The sequence below is a fragment of the Amblyraja radiata genome, chromosome 1 (genome assembly GCF_010909765.2).
Source record: "Amblyraja radiata isolate CabotCenter1 chromosome 1, sAmbRad1.1.pri, whole genome shotgun sequence".
Taxonomy (NCBI): domain Eukaryota; kingdom Metazoa; phylum Chordata; class Chondrichthyes; order Rajiformes; family Rajidae; genus Amblyraja; species Amblyraja radiata.
In genome coordinates this window covers 193063975-193077933 of record NC_045956.1, presented here as the reverse complement: position 1 = coordinate 193077933, position 13959 = coordinate 193063975, and the positions used below count along the sequence as shown (strand labels likewise).

The following is a 13959-nucleotide window of genomic DNA, read 5'->3' as shown; positions in this document are numbered from 1 at the left end:
TGAATCAGATCCCTTTCAAGCGGGGAATCTGCACAAAAACATTAGAAGACTTGACAATGGCTTTGGGACAGTTTGTTAGGAAAATGAAGGAAATTGTAACAGATTACTTATACAGCCGAGTGAGTATAATTTTATGGATGAGAAATTGTGTTCAACCAATTGATGACTTCTTTGACAAAGTAACTAGCATGTTAGATAACAAGGAAGCCAATGGGTGTTGCAAATTTTGTTATGCAAAATTTGGTCTGAGAAGTGCCCCATAAAAGATTACCGCTTTAGATAAGCACCTGTGAACTTGAACGTAATAAGTTAAGTCCAGGTGATGAAGCCGAATTTTAGTTAAAAATATAAGAAGATATTAAATTGGCTTCTGGGCTACCTTACAGCTTATATTTATTGTCAAATTAGGCTTGCCTCAGGTTGCGGTGTGTGAGATAATAAATCCTATAACATTGTCTCCCAAGTGACAAGCAGAGAGGAGAAGCTAGAGAGATCTTTTTGAAGTAAGATGCCGTAAACCAAATGGCCAATGTTATGGGGGAGGAGGCGAGAAAGGAAGAGAGAAATAGCTAGTCATATCTGTGAAGTAAGATGCCGTAAACCAAATCGCCAATGTTTATGTGGGACCAAATGACAGAGAGGAAGCAGCGAAAGAGCTAGGGTGATCTCTGTGAAGATAAAATGGCATTATCCAAATGGCCAATGTTTATGAAGGACGAGAGAGGAACCAGGGAAGTAGAAAGATAAAATGTCGTAAACCAAATGGCCAATGTTATCTTGTACCATGTAAACAAAATGCCTTTGATGTGATGCATTCTGTGGAAACCTTTTCCTGTACCTCTGACCATGACTAATGTATGTGGAATGTGCTAAGGGGACAACAAACCCTATTTAATGCAATGTAATTCTGTTGTTCAGAGAAGTGGACTGAGGACAGTCGAGTGTCTACATTGGTCACTTGACTGGAGTTCTCCCTCCCTTCCATCGGCCGATAATAAATAAAGTTGTGAACTGGTCTACCAAACAGTTTGTGTGGTGTTTGTTTATTAAGAAGCGAACCTGGTTTAGTTGTTAAGAAAAGTAGCTTTTCACAGGGGGTCAGATATGGGGCTTTATATGTGGGCCAGATATATTGTCAGTGCAGAGGGGCTAGAAGCAAGGTCCAGTGTGCATCCAGAGTCAAGGTCTGGAATAGTACTAGATGTGCAATCAAAGCTGAGACAATGGGAGTGCACTTTGGCTGTTGTTGTCCCATCAACTCACACTTCTATCTACCGTCATTTCTCCTCACGTTTGGATTCTGAAGTAGGCTAAATGTCTCTCACGCTTATCCTGATTTCCATAATTATTTACGGCGCAATAACTGATAATTTCGGCAGGTTTTAACGGGTCCGCTACGCTGGAAACAATGGTCAGTGTTTACCTGCAGTTCATCGCGTGTACTCCAGTTGGCATAATGTAGCAACAGTACGGGTCATGGGTTGTGCAACCTCCCTATGGAACACAAGTGAGTGGAGCCATTGGGACCTTCTCAAGATGGCGTTATGAACTGCGACCCCTCACCAAGATGGCCGCTGGCTGCCGACCAATCAGCGGCGCCGACCTCACCTGCCCTCACCAAGATGGCCGCCCGCTGGTCCCGGTCCCGGTTCCGCCCCGGGCCGAGTCTCCCCATCGACCGCATGAAGATGGCGGCGGAGAAGCGGCAGTTGGTGGCGTCGCTGCCGACGGACCTGAGGTAAATAATGTTATAAATCAGCAGCGCAGCGGGATTGGGTCAATATGGGGGAGAACTGAGGTAAATCACCACATAAACTACACGTGTATGTGTGGGGAAAACTGGGGCCAAATCCTTATAAATCAGCCGCCCCCTCTTATTCACTGAGGTCAATAACGTTGTAAATAAATCAGCAGCGGAATAAACCCGGTAAATGTGGGGGAGACCTGAGGTCAATCTCCACATAAACTACACGTCTGGGGGAATAAAACTGGGGACAATAATATAAACTCACCGTCTGGAGCAGCGTCCTGAGATAAAACACGTTATAAACATCTTCCTCTCTGTAAATAATCAATAAACCACCAAATAAACTACACGTCTGAGGAATAAACCCGGTAAATCTGGGGGTAAAACTGAGGTAAATAATGTTATAAACACACAGGGGAGTTTAATGCTAATAAGTGTGAGTTGCTACATCTTGGCAGGACAAATCAAAATAGGACGTACATGGTAAATGGTAGCGAATTGAGGAATGTTGTTGAACAGAGGGATCTAGGAATAACTGTGTACAGTTCCCTGAAGGTGGAATCTCATGTAGATAGGGTGGTAAAGAATGCTTTTGGTATGCTAGCCTTTATAAATCAGAGCATTGAGTATAGAAGTTGGGATGTAATGTTAAAATTGTACAAGGCATTGGCGAGGCCAATTCTGGAGTATTGTGTACAATTTTGGTCGCCCAATTATAGGAAGGATGTCAACAAAATAGAGAGAGTACAGAGGAGATTTACTAGAATGTTGCCTGGGTTTCAGCAACTAAGTTACAGAGAAAGGTTGAATAAGTTAGGTCTTTATTCTTTGGAGTGCAGAAGGTTAAGGGGGGACTTGATAGAGGTCTTTAAAATGATGAGAAGGATAGACAGAGTTGACGTGGATAAGCTTTTCCCATTGAGAGTAGGGAAGATTCAAACAAGAGGACATGACTTGAGAATTAAGGGACAGAGGTTTAGGGGTAACATGAGGGGGAACTTCTTTACTCAGAGTGGTAGCTGTGTGGAATGAGCTTCCAGTGGAAGTGGTGGAGGCAGGTTCGATTTTATCATTTAAAAATGAATTGGATAGGTATATGGATGGGAAAGGAATGGAGGGTTATGGTCTGAGTGCAGGTAGATGGGACTAGGGGAAAATAAGTGTTCGGCACGGACCTGTAGGGCCGAGAAGGCCTGTTTCCGTGCTGTAATTGTTATATGGTTATATGGGAGCGGAATAAACAGGACTGTGGAGTCGGACCCAAAACATCCGACCCCGACCCCTTAGGTAAAATAATTCTAAAGCTGCTGTGATGACATTAGAGCTCATGGTATTGGAGGGAGGGTATTGACATGGATAGAGAATTAGTTGGCAGACAGGAAACAAAGAGTAGGAATAAACAGGTCCACGGCAGGCAGTGGCAGGTGCAGCAGGTGAGTGGAATGCCGCAAGGCTCGGTGCTGTGACAGCAACTATTTACAATATTTATTAATGATTTAGATGATGGAGTTAAAAGTAACACTAGCAAATTTGCAGATGACACAAAGCTGGGTGGCAGTGTGAACTTAGAAGAGGATACTAGGAAGTTGCAGGGTGACTTCGACAGGTTGAGTGAGTGGTCAGATTCTTGGTTCTTGGTTTCTTGGTCCTCCAAAATATTCCAAATGGAATTTAAACTGGAGGTGGATGCATGGCAGATGCAGTATAATGTAGATAAATGAGAGGTTATCCACTTTGGCAGCAAGATCAAGGAGGCAGATTATTATCTCAATGGTGTCAGATTAGGAAAAAGGGAAGTCCAATGAGACCTGGGTGTCCTTGTACACCAGTCATTGAAAGTAGACATGCAGGTATAGCAGACTGTAAAGAAAGCTAATGACATGTTGGCCTTCGTAACGAGAGGATTTGAGTACAGGAGTAAACAGATCCATCTGCAGTTGTACGGAGACCCGGTGAGACCACATCTGGAGTATTGTGTGCAGTTTGGCCTAATTTGAGGAAGGACATCCTTGTTATTGAGGCAGTACAACGTATGTTCACCAGATTAAGCCCCGCGGTGGTGGGACTGTCATTTGAGGAAAGAGTGGAAAGACTGGGCTTGTATTCATTGGAATTTAGAAGGATGAGAGGGTATCTTATAGAAACGTATAAAATTATAAAAAGACTGGACAAGCTAGATGCATGAAAAATGTTTGCAATGTTGGGGGAATCCAGAACCAGGAGCTACAGTCTGAATAAAGGGGAGGTCATTTAAAACTGAGATGAGAAAAAAAAATGTTTTCACCCAGATAGTTCTGAATTAGTGGTATTCTCTGCACAGAAGGGCAGTGGAGGCCAATTCACTGGATGAATTTAAAAGGGAGTTAGATAGAGCTCTTGGGGCTAGCGGAATCATGGGGTATGGGGAGAAGGCAGGCACGGGTTACTGATTGTGGATGATCGGCCATGATTACAATGAATGGCGGTGCTGGCTCGAAAGGCCAAATGGCCTCCTCCACCTATTTTCTATGTTTCTATGCCCCATCTACACAATCCACGCTATCTATTCCTCTCAACATTTATGCACTTGCAGGTCTTTTATGCAATACTATTGGTGTTATTAATTTATTAAATTTTTGTTTATTGCATGGTATCTATTTATATTGGGTTAATAGGCCTGTAAATCTGCAATGTGAAAATGTAATTGTTCCACTGTCGGTACATATGACATCCAAGGAAAGATAGCTGAATGGATAGAAAATTGGCTTCAAGGAAGGAAGCAGAGGGTGATTGTGGAAGGTTGCTTCTCTGACTGGTGACCTGTTACTGGTGGTGTGCTTCAGGGTTCGGTGCTGGGCCCGTTACTGTATGTCATCTACATCAATGATTTGGATGAGAACATACAGGGTACGATTAGCAAGTTTGCTGATGATACAAAAGTGGATAGTTTTGTAGATGATTGTGAAAAATTGCAGCAGGAGCTGGATCGATTGGCCAGGTGAGCTGAGGAATGGTTGAAGGAATTTAATGCAGAGAAATGTGAGGTGTTGCATTTTGGGAATTCTAACTTTGGCAGTGAATGGTAAGCCTCTGGGTAGTGTTGTAGAGCCGAGGGATCTATAAGTACTGGAATATAGTCGATTGAAAGTGGCATCACAGGTAGATAAGGTGGTCAATAAAGCTTTTGGCACATTGGCCCTTATCAGTCAGAGTATTGAATACAGAAATTGGGCGGTCATGTTGCAGTTGTATAAGACGTTGATGAGGACACATTTAGAGTTTTCTGTTCAATTTTGGTCACTCTGTTATAGGAAAGATGTCGTCAGGCTGGAAAGGGCACAGAGAAGATTTAGAAACATAGAAAATAGGTGCAGGAGTAGGCCATTCGGCCCTTCAAGCCTGCACCACCTTTCAATATGATCATGGCTGATCATCCAACTCAGTACCCTGTGCCTGCCTTCTCTCCATACCCCCCGATCCCTTTAGCCACAAGGGCCATATCTAACTCCCTCTTAAATATAATAACAATAATAATAATAAATTGAATTTATATAGCGCTTTTCAAGGACTCAAAGTCGCTTTACAAGGCAAGGCAAAAAACAAAACAAAACAAAACAAAACAAAGACAGAACACAAACAAGAACACAAGAGGCAATAGCAGACGGAGAAGCGGCGAACAAACAGCGCCAGCATCCTCTCCGTGCAGCGTCCTTTCAGCTAAAACATAACAATAATAAAGATCTTTAACATAAAAACATCCCCCCCACAATGGTTTCCATTATGAGGGAAGGCACAATGTCCAGTCCCCATCCCCAGTTCACCCATAGTCGGGCTTTTGAGGCCTCCACAGTTGCCTCAGTAGCCAATGAACTGTCCTCAACTACCTTCTGTGGCAGAAAATTCCACAGATTCACCACTCTGTGTGAAAAACGTTTTTCTCATCTTGGTCCTAAAAGATTTCCCCCTTATCCTTAAACTGTGACCCCTTGTTCTGCACTTCCCCAACATCGGGAACAATCTACCTGCATCTAGCCTGTAGTTTCTAAGTTCTAAGTAATTTTGTAAGTTTCTATAAGATTCCCCCTCAAGTTTCAAAATTCGAGTACAAGCCGAGTCTATCCAGTCTTTCTTCATATGAAAGTCCTGCCATCCCAGGAATCAGTCTGGTGAACCTTCTTTGTACTCCCTCTATGGCAAGAATGTCTTTCCTCAGATTAGGTACCAAAACTGGTCTCACCAAGGCCCTGTACAACTGCAGTAGAACCTAACTGCTCCTATACTCAAATCCTTTTGCTATGAATGCTAACATACCATTCACTTTCTTCACTGCTCGCTGCACCTGCATGCCTACTTTTGATGACTGGTGTACCATGACACCCAGGTCTCGTTGCATCTCCCCTTTTCCTAATCGGCCACCATTCAGATAATAGTCTACTTTCCTGTTCATGCCACCAATGTGGATTACCTCACATTTATCCACATTAAAGGTTCAAAGGTTATTTTATTGGTCACATACACCTAGGTGTAGTGAAATGCTTCTTGCCAATGCAGCACATAAAGAAAGAATACAGACATAACAGTAATAAAGAAATTTAAACATAAAAACATCGGTAGTGGGGAAACTGCTAGAGTGTTATTAAAGATGGGATAGCAGCACATTTGGAAAGTGGTGAAATCATTGGACAAAGTCAGCATGGATTTACAAAAGGTAAATCATGTCCGACGAATCTTATAGAATTTTTCGAGGATGTAACTAGTAGCGTGGATAGGGGAGAACCAGTGGATGTGGTGTATCTGGACTTCCAGAAGGCTTTCGACAAGGTCCCACATAAGAGATTAGTATACAAACTTAAAGCACACGGCATTGGGGGTTCAGTATTGATGTGGATAGAGAACTGGCTGGCAAACAGGAAGCAAATAGTAGGAGTAAACGGGTCCTTTTCACAATGGCAGGCAGTGACTAGTGCGGTACCGCAAGGCTCAGTGCTGGGACCCCAGCTATTTACAATATATATTAATGATCTGGATGAGGGAATTGAAGGCAATATCTCCAAGTTTGCGGATGGCACTAAGCTGGGGGGCAGTGTTAGCTGTGAGGAGGATGCTAGGAGACTGCAAGGTGACTTGGATAGGCTGGGTGAGTGGGCAAATGTTTGGCAGATGCAGTATAATGTGGATAAATGTGAGGTTATCCATTTTGGTGGCAAAAACAGGAAAGTAGACTATTATCTAAATGGTGGCCGACTAGGAAAAGGGGAGATGCAGCGAGACCTGGGTGTCATGGTACACCAGTCATTGAAAGTGGGCATGCAGGTGCTGCAGGCAGTGAAGAAAGCGAATGGTATGTTAGCTTTCATAGCAAAAGGATTTGAGCATAGGAGCAGGGAGGTTCTACTGCAGTTGTACAGGGTCTTGGTGAGACCACACCTGGAGTATTGCGTACAGTTTTGGTCTCCAAATCTGTGGAAGGACATTATTGCCATAGAGGGAGTGCAGAGAAGGTTCACCAGACTGATTCCTGGGATGTCAGGACTGTCTTATGAAGAAAGACTGGATAGACTTGGTTTATACTCTCTAGAATTTAGGAGATTGAGAGGGGATCTTATAGAAACTTATAAAATTCTTAAGGGGTTCGACAGGCTAGATGCAGGAAGATTGCTCCCGATGTTGGGGAAGTCCAGGACAAGGGGTCACAGCTTAAAGATAAGGGGGAAATCCTTTAAAACCGAGATGAGAAGAACTTTTTTCACACAGAGAGTGGTGAATCTCTGGAACTCTCTGCCACAGAGGGTAGTCGAGGCCAGTTCATTGGCTATATTTAAGAGGGAGTTAGATGTGGCCCTTGTGGCTAAGGGGATCAGAGGGTATGGAGAGAAGGCAGGTACGGGATACTGAGTTGGATGATCAGCCATGATCATATTGAATGGCGGTGCAGGCTCGAAGGGCCGAATGGCCTACTCCTGCACCTAATTTCTATGTTTTCTAAAACATCCCCCCACAATGGTTCCCATTATGAGGGAAGGCACAATGTCCAGACCCCATCCCATGTCCACCCATAGTCGGACCTATTGAGCCCTCCACAGTTGCCTTTACGGAGGCCCAATGTTCCAGGACGTTTTCGCCGGGTGATGGCTCCGGCGTCGGGAGAAACTTCTCAGCGGCTTGGGAACCCTGGAACGGCCGCTTCCCTTACCGGAGACCATGGCTTGCGAAGCCAACAAGGCCGCGCCGAATGGAGCTCCACCACTGGCGATCTCATCGCGAGATCCCGGCTCCCGGTGAAAAGTTCAGCGCCGCCGCCCGTGGCTGGCCGCTCCACAGACCCGCAGCTTTCATCGGCGGTCTTCAGCTCACCGGAGCTCCAGCGCTGCGACCCGGGCAAGGCATCGCCAGCTCCGCAATAGCGCTCCAGCGCTGTGCCGCCACCACTGAAGCCGAGGTACTGGCCGGTCCTCTCAGGAAACGCCGCTCGAGGTCCGCTGGTAGGCCGCGAGGACGGGTCGAAAGTGCAGTGCGGAGAAAAGCTGCCTCTCCGACCAGGTAGGGACCCTGAAAAGTAGTTTCCCCTTTCCACCCCCCCCCTCCCCACCCCCCACATAAAAAAGACGAGCTCCAAAAACAAAACATTAAAACTCACTAATAATTTTTAAAAAGAGTGAAAAACAAACAGCTGCAGGCTGAGCAGCCATACCACATACGGCGCCCCCTATCATCTGCCATGCATTTGCCCACTCACCCAACCTATCCAAGTCACCTTGCAGCCTCCTAGCATCCTCCTCACAGCTAACACTGACCCCCAGCTTTGTGTCATAGAAACATAGAAAATAGGTGCAGGAGTAGGCCATTCGGCCCTTCGAGCCTGCACCGCCATTCAATATGATCATGGCTGATCATCCAACTCAGTATCCCGTACCTGCCTTCTCTCCATACCCCCTGATCCCTTTCACCACAAGGGGGCACATCTAACTCCCTCTTAAATATAGCCAATGAACTGGCCTCAACTACCTTCTGTGGCAGAGAATTCCAGAGATTCACCACCCTCTGTGTGAAAAATGTTTTCCTCATCTCGGTCCTAAAAGATTTCCCCCTTATCCTTAAACTGTGACCCCTTGTTCTGGACTTCCCCAACATCGGGAATAATCTTCCTGCATCTAGCCTGTCCAATCCCTTAAGAATTTTGTAAGTTTCTATAAGATCCCCGCTCAAACTTCTAAATTCTAATGAGTACAAGCCGAGTCTATCCAGTCTTTCTTCATATGAAAGTCCTGACATCCCAGGAATCAGTCTGGCGAACCTTCTCTGCACGCCCTCTATGGCAAGAACGTCCTTCCTCAGATTTGGAGACCAAAACTATACGCAATACTCCAGGTGTGGTCTCACCAAGACCCTGTACAACTGCAGTAGAACCTCCCTGCTCCTATACTCAAATCCTTTTGCTATGAATGCTAACATACCATTCGCTTTCTTCACTGCCTGCTGCATCTGCATGCCTACTTTTAATGACTGGTGTACCATGATACCCAGGTCTCGTTGCATCTCCCCTTTTCCTAATCGGCCACCATTCAGATAATAGTCTACTCTCCTGTTTTTTCCACCAAAGTGGATAACCTCACATTTATCCCTATTATACTGCATCTGCCATGTATTTGCCCACTCACCCAGACTATCCAAGTCAACTTGCAGCCTCCTAGCATCCTCCTCACAGCTAACACTGGCCCCCAGCTTTGTGTCATCCGCAAACGTGGAGATGTTGCATTCAATTCCCTCGTCCAAATCATTAATATATATTGTAAATAGATGGGGTCCCAGCACTGCGCCTTGCGGTACCCCCACTAGTCACTGCCTGCCATTGTGAAAAGGACCCGTTTACTCCTACTCTTTGCAGGGACAGAAAGCTTACGAAGGGATAGGAGAGTATGGCGAAGAGAAATAGGAATCGGCGTGCAAGGTGAGGTGAGTAATGCATTAAAAGTGTATGAATGCACAAAGCAGAAGGAATAAAGTGAGTGAGCTTGAGGCTCAGTTAGAAATTGGCAAGTATGATGTTGTGGGAATTACAGAAACATGGCTGCAAGATGACCAGGGCTGGGAAATGAAAATTCAGGGGTATATGCAGGGCTATCGCTTAACTTTTTCACCAAGTTGCCAGCCGGGCAATCTTGGCGGCTTTATAGGTTACCAAATGACAGTTTAGGTGGTCATTTAAGATGGCTTGCATGACGCGTGCGATAATGTGCTCGGACGAAGTGCGTAGTTACCAATCGGAATTATACTCAATGAAGCATTCACATATTATTTCTGCTTCAAATAAAGTCACAAACTAAACATATTCACCAATCAAGACATGATATATCCCACAATGACATGCAGCAAAATTATAAGACAGTATCTCAACTCTTTTTACACGTTGCAGTTAATGCAATTTCTATTATTTTTTTCCACTTCCAAACAAAAATGTGGTTGAATTATTCAGCGTATGATCAACTTGTGTCAATAAATCCTGGACCATGGTAACATATATACGTACGTATAATTGTGAATGTTGCTTATTAAATAACTCCAGTACTGATATTCCATATTAAGAGCATTGATTTGCCGTTAAAATGAATTCTGTAATAACGTGTCAAAGGTAGCAGTGACAATCGAACACTGCGGTTTTCATGTTCCATGTGTTCACAATATAATTAATCCATCTTTATGGATTAAAACAAAGAATAACATTTGAATTAAAACACATTTGATTGCATTCCGTTATCAAACATAGTCAATGTTCGCTCTGAAGACATTTCCAGGACAATAGGGTCAGGGAGGGGAGTGTGTGTGTGTGAATCAGTGCGGGGTGGATAGATGGCGGCGGAGGGAGGGGGGTTGGAAGGCAGTCGGTGCAGAATGGATGGATTGAGGCTGGTGAATTAGTACGTGTTTGTTGGGGTAGGTAAAATTGTGAGGGGAGAGCACGGGGGATGTCAGTGATGTTGAATGTAGGGTTCAGTACGGGGTGGATGGGGTAGACAAAAGTGCTGGAGAAACTTAGCGGTTGAGGCAGCATCTATGGAGCGAAGGAAATAGGCAATGTTTCGGGTTGAGACCCTTGTTCAGACTGATCCCCCCATTCTTCTTGAATGGGAGGATCAGCACAGGTTGTATGGGGGCGGAGAGATCAGCACAGGATGAATGGGGGTAGTCAGTACAGTGTGGATCGGAGGGTCTGTGCAGGATGAATGGGGGATCACTACAGGATGAATGAGGGGACGGTGCAGAGTAAATGGATGATGGGACAGTACGAGATGAATGCGTGGATTAGTACAGGATGGATGGGGGATCAGTACAGGATCGATGGAGGAGAAGTGCAGGATGGATGGGAAAGGGGTAAGTACAGGGTGAATTGGGGAACCAGTGTAGGATGGATGGTGGGGTGGCAGGAGAATCAATGCGAGGTGGATAGGGTGATCAGCGCAGGATGAATAGATTGGGGGGGGGGGGAGATGGGGAGGGGAGCACAGGGGATGTCAGTGAGGACTGAACGGGGTCACTGAGGCGGGAGTGGGGATCAGTGCGGGATGTAGAGGAGGGGACCCAGGATAAGGGGGTGGGGGGGTGGAGGGGGCGTACAAGAGAGAGAGAGAGAGAGAGAGAGAGAAAGTGGGTGAGGTATGGAGGAAGGAGGGTCAGCGCTCCTCGGACAACATCGCCCGCTGCCGTGACCGTTGGGATTTCCTTGCCACCGCCTCCCTCCTCCGCCAGCCAACGGGGCCGAGCGGTGCAGCTCAAAGATCATATAGCTATAGGATCTCTGGTGCAGCTGCTTCAGAAGTGTTGGAGCGAATGACGGGCCCCGCACAGGAGCAGCAGCGGCTCCATCTCCTCCTCCTCCCTGATAGCGGCCGCTGCTTGAAAACCCGCTAACGGCGATATCCGCTTTAAAAACAAACCCTCCCGCACGCCGAGGCCTCCCCCTCCCTCCCTCCTCCCGGTCTCGGCTTGCGGGAGGGTTTGTATTTAAAGTGCGCCATTAGCGGGTTTGCAAGCAGCGGCCCTTATCAGGGCGGGAGGGGGGCGGGAGGAGGAGGAGATGGAGCCGCTGTCGCTGTTCGGGGCCCGTCATTCGCTGCGACCCTCCGTCACCCCACATCTAGTATCTTTCCCACGCAATACAGCCGTCACCGCCGACACAAAATGTTGCGTTTCTTTTCCCCAGACCCACGGAGTTACTCCAGTTTTTTGTGTCTTCGGTACAAACCAGTATCTGGTTGCCAAGCCGGTCAAAATGACTCTGTTTAGGTTGCCCGGCGGCACTTTGAGTGGTCAATGGCACCCGGGCGTTAATTTTGAGCCCTGATACGGCCTATCAAAAAGACAGACAGGTGGGCAGAAGGTGTGGGGTAGCTCTGTTGATGAGGAATTAACTTTAGTCCCTTATGGGGGGTGACATAGAATCAGATGTAGAGTCAGTATGGATAGAACTGAGGAATTGTCAGGGTAAAAATACCCTAATTGTTATCTACAGGCCCCAAAACAGTAGCATGGATATACGGTGCAAATTGTCATGTCGCAAAGGTAATGCTGTGGTTGTTATGGGAGATTTCAACATGCAGGTAGACTGGGAAAATCAAGTTGGTACTGGACCTCAAGAAAGGTGTTTGTGGAGTGCCTCTGTGATGGATTCTTAGAGCAGCTTGTGACGTCTTGGTACGTTATGTAATAAATGTAATATGTATATAATGTAAATACTAGTGCCTGTAAAGTCTTTAAAGTAAAGAGGGAGATGTGATGTCTTTGTAATGTGATATAGGTAACAGAAACTTGTGCATGAGCCTCGTGACTGAGGTCAAGTGACCTTCAAGATAAAAGGCAGTGATTGCAGAATAAACGGGCTCTTGCTCTTGAACTCGGTGTGGACGTGTCTTTTGTGCTGGTCACAACGAAGCCTTGCCTCAGACAGAATACATTACATGGTGTCAGAATTTTTAAAAAAAGGAAAGAAGTAGAGGAGAGCAAACCTTAAGCCTCCATGGAAGAGAAGTGGTAGAGGAAGGGACAGAATAGCCACCACTGGCGTCGGGTGAGTGCCGCGAGTTAAGACCGACGAAACAGAGTGAGCCTGGCCGGAAGAAGTGTCAGCCCGGATGTGAGAGCAAGCCGACCACGAGAAGAAGCGGACCGGCAGAAAAAAAAAGAAAGGAAAAGAGAAGGACGGCAGCCCGGTAGAGAAAGTCGCGAGAGGCGACAGACCGGTGGACAGGCCGCAAGAAAAAAAAAGGGGGGAAGCAAGCTGCGAGAGAGGCGGTCCACCGCAAAGCAAGCGGAAGAGAGAGAGAGAGAAAAAGACGGCCGCGAGAAGAAGCGGTCCGGCAGAAGGAAAAACAAAAGGAAGCCGGCCGTGAGATAAGAGGTAGACCGGTCGCGAAGAAAGAAAAAGACGGCCGCGAACGGGGAGCGGTCCCACAGAGAAGCGGAACCGGCTGAGTGAGGGAGCCGACCGCGAGAGAGAAACGAATGGCCGAGTGAGAAAACTTTGGCCGCGAGTTAAGCGGACCGGCAGAGTGGGAAAGGCTCGGAAGAGAGGGTCCGACAGCGAGAGAGAGACGCGGACCAGGCCCCGCGAGAGGAACGAAGCACAGCGCTTATCCAGCCCCGACGCCGGGTCGCCGTCTCGACGAGCAGAGCAGCGGTGCCTCGCAGCAACCAGGTGAGCCCGAGAGCCAACGGTGGGCAGAGCAGCGGGACCGGCCGCGAAGAGAGAGAGAGAGAGAGGAAAAAGGGAGACGGGGCACAGAGCATACCAAGCCCCGACGGCGGGTGCGGTCCCAACGGGCAAAGCAGCGATGCATGGCAGCAACCAGGTGAGCCCGAGAGCCAACGGTGAGCAGAGCAGCAGGACCAGCAGCAAAGGAGCCAGCGAAGAGCAAGGACACAGATACAAGTTGAAATGCTGTAGAAGTGCTGTAAAAATGCTGTAAAAATGTAAGAATAATTAGACCAAGTGCAGACCCGTTGGGTCTGTTCCCCCAACGTGCGGTTGTCGGGGGGGAGGCGGCATGCAGCGTCACACACACTAACTATCCCCCCCCCCGCACTCACGCTAATTACCCCCCCTTGATATTATATTAATATTATTAATTTGCTCCTTTTACCCCATAACCACCCTATCTACTGACTCATAGCCCCCAACTTGCAGTCACATCTAGAGAGGGGGTGGGTAGAGAATGAGGGCAGAGAGAAGGGGCAGAGAC

At 46.9% G+C, this 13959-nt stretch overlaps 1 protein-coding gene across 2 annotated transcripts in view; it reads left to right on the top strand.

Moving 5' to 3' along the window:
* Positions 1 to 1600: 1600 nt before the first annotated feature.
* The window catches only part of LOC116983010 (gastrula zinc finger protein XlCGF8.2DB-like), a 128578-nt gene continuing 116219 nt past the window's right edge, over positions 1601 to 13959 (top strand). Inside the window, exons 1-2 of one of the 2 annotated variants that reach the window (XM_033036528.1) lie at positions 1601 to 1738; positions 9612 to 9679. The gene's annotated coding sequence lies outside the window, so the exon portion shown is untranslated. Of the gene's footprint in view, positions 1739 to 8062; positions 8267 to 9611; positions 9680 to 13959 lie in introns of those variants that run through there. The other variant, XM_033036536.1, reaches the window with a different exon arrangement.